The following is a 3,468-nucleotide window of genomic DNA, read 5'->3' as shown; positions in this document are numbered from 1 at the left end:
CTCCCTCCTTCGTCCCTCTCTCAGTCTCCCTCACTTGTTCGCTCTCTCCTTCCTTCCCTTCCTCCCTCTCTCGCTCCCACTCTTTCATCATATCTCTCTCTATTCCTCCCTCACCTTTTGCCTCCCTTATCCCTCCCCTTGCTCCCTCTCTCCATCCCTCCCTCTAAATCTCCCTCCCTTCCTTCCTTCCTTCTCTCCCTTCCACTGCCTCCCATCCCTTATTCCCCGACTCGTGCCATCCCTCCCTCTCTCCCCTCTCGCCGTATAGCCTATAAACAATATTCCATTCAACGTGTACCCTGTCATGTTTAAGCTTGTTCTCCTCTTCTCCATTTTTTCGTTATGGTATCTTTCCAATCTTCAGCAATATGAGCCCGACTTGGATGTGCTGTTTCCACCTTGCTCGAATAACAAATCTACCCGAGTATAATCCATCCTGAAACCAAGACAAGACCTGTTCTGCTATTTCTACACTCCTTGTTGCATGGCTATGGTATTGGCGGGTTGCAACTTTCATATTTCAGAACCAACTATCTCCAGGCTTACATCTAATATCGGACTGACCTTTTTAAACTTCTACGCTAGCCTCCTGTCAAACAACAAGCGCTCAACCTGACGCCTATCATTTAGGATTAATGTTTGACAGGTTTACGCGCCACCAGAGTCTCTGAGAACACCCGAGACGTCATCCATATATAAAGTCTGTCTGTGGTGTAAATGTCTACACTCTTTGACCGTGAAGTCCCCTCGGTACGCTCCCCAGGCTTTAAGCTTGGCGCTTTCAAAGGGCAATACTGGTCTGTCACCAATGTAAACAATGGCAGTATAACACTTTGGTCTTTTGGGAATCAATGTGCATTGGGCAGTACAGAGTTGGTGAATCACACGACAGAGAATCACCAGAGAAGTACTTGACAAAATGTCTTATCACTTTAAAGTGTTATTTGTGTTTACATTCACGATCCGATCTGAACGATCTTGTCACACTAAATGGTCTTGGGCAGAACAAAGTAATTTTGACAGATTATATTGTAACAGATGTTTTAGTGAGGCCAGTAGACTGAGGATGGTTTCATAACTCGGTATTGTCTGTTTGCTCAATGGAGAAATGATTTTGGATTCCTCTATGGAGGCACTTCTCAAATATGTTTTTCCTAATCGGACCGATACAAATTATAATCCACAAACACGCTCTTTAAAATATTGTTGAAAGATTTGCAACAACACATTTAATCGTTTCTAACACTCAATAAAACACTCGCCATAAACTCAGAATCAGATAAGAAAAGGTCTTTATCACCAGGTAAGCTTTCACATCAAATGGTTCTCATGAATGTGGTATGGAGCGCAACAAATCAGATTTAAGATTAGTATCTAAAGTCTGAGAACTGCTCAAATCTGGGTCATTTTATTTTTAAATAACAAATAAATAAATAAATACAAATAATAGAATAATAATAAAACATAATAATCAATCTTTTCTTTCTATAGTGACACACTTAAATCTGTTTGCTTTGCTTATTTGAATAATTGTACAAACTAAAATGCTTCTATCACCTTTCGGAATAAATCTTCATTGTTGAATGCACATAAATTGCTTTGGACAAAAGTGTCAGCTAAATAAATCAAGTGTATCGTCAACAGGGCGTTTCTTAGTCTATTGTTTCATAATTGTTTTAACCAATCATATGTCTGGAAACGGGGCTCTGTAACCGTTCAATTGGCTATTAGAAGTTTACACAAACTCGGTCAGCTCTCGTAAACTGTAAAAAAGTGTTTCAAGTCAAGACTGTGTGGACTGCCCACTGTAGAAATAAAAGTATTAAACCCCCCCTCCGAAGGCTTCATCTACTTGCGCAAATTAGATTGGCTTCTGTAGAATATCTTTATAAAATATCGACTTAACGCAACAGGAAAGAAGGTCTCTCACAGTCTCTGTGCCCCTGGGGAGCTCAAGAGGTTCTGCTATAACACAGGGGGATCGCTGGGTGCCAGGCTCTGTGCCGTCTCAGAGGTTCTGTTGTAATGTAGCAGGACTTCTGGATCCCAGATTACCCTCTCCCTTACTCTGTGGCTGGGTCCTGAGCTCAGGGTTTGAGGTCATCACCTAAAGGACGTTTTGTGTTTACAACTTATTGTGAAGATTAATGAATTTGTTTTGTGTGGGAAAACGTGGTCTCTCCTTCAACTGACCCCAGCACAAGCAATTAACGTTGCTACAACGCACAAGCTGTTAGGCTGGCGAGTGTTTTAGAGTGTGTGTGTGTGTGTGCGTGTGTGTGTGTGTGTGTGTGTGTGTGTGTGTGTGTGTGTGTGTGTGTGTGTGTGTGTGTGTGTGTGTGTGTGTGTGTGTGTGTGTGAGCGTCCACGCAATCCTTCCTTTTGTGTGTGGCGTTGTTCAATTCTGATTCAATTTAGATGACACCATTTTATTCAGGTATTTCTTTATAGGGGTTGCCAGCAAACAGTTTGAGAGTGCAACTCCAAGTACACTCTCAATGGTATCCCTTGCGTCTCAAGGAGGGTTATTTTCTCTCTGTTGCCGTTATATTTGCCCCATACTGATACAGGCAGACTGAATGCTCAGATCCTTTTTGAACACACACAAGTATCATCAAAGTGCACAACGGGGGAAACATCCCTCCTTTGTCTCCGAGCTCCGCTGTGAGGGGGCGTGGAGAGGCTGCGTCTCATGTCAAGCAGGTAGCCAGCGCTTGTTAAAAATGACAAAATCAAAGCATTGGCTGTCGCTGGAATAAGACACCTTTTGGAGCTTGTCATTTGGTGGTGGGGGTTTGAGGGAAGTTAAAGGCGAAGCCATCGAAAAGGAAGGAAATACAAGTAATGGGAAGCCAATGGAGAACCTACCGTATACAAATGGTGTGTTGTATTAAAGGTGACATATTATACCACCAGGTGTGGGTGTGATTAGCCGTTACAGCCTCCTCTGACATCACAAGTGGGCGTGACCACCTCGATGTGTGCTGGATATGTCAGCCTACCAGCTTACCCAGTGGACTGTAATAATCGTTGCTCATCTATCCGTCATACATCTAGGTGGACACGCCCACTTGTGATGTCAGAAGAGGCAGATTTTCAAAAGGGCTAGTAACGGCTAATCACACCTGGTGGTATAATATGTCACCTTTAATAACAATTATTAATAATTAAATAATAATGTGATTAAAAATGTAGGCTGTATTTGGAACAAGACACCTTTTGGATCATGTCAACTTAGTAGGTTGTGTTGGTGTTGGGGTGGAGGGTGAGGCTGTACATACTTTTTGTTTACCTGCTTGTTTCAGGGTCAGATTGGCAGATGGAAGGTCACTTCAATTAGCCGAACCTGATTGTATTTGGAAGGGCTGGAGAAACCAATTCTAACTCCATCCGAATGGGAATCAAGTTGGGGGATGGGGGAATTGAACTCGGATCTCCTGGCTCCGGAAAAAGCAATGTCCAGCCCTT

Source organism: Pollachius pollachius (assembly GCF_949987615.1).
Source record: "Pollachius pollachius genome assembly, chromosome: 5".
Taxonomy (NCBI): domain Eukaryota; kingdom Metazoa; phylum Chordata; class Actinopteri; order Gadiformes; family Gadidae; genus Pollachius; species Pollachius pollachius.
The sequence above is the reverse complement of the archived record's forward strand: the minus strand, read 5'-3'. Positions refer to the sequence as shown.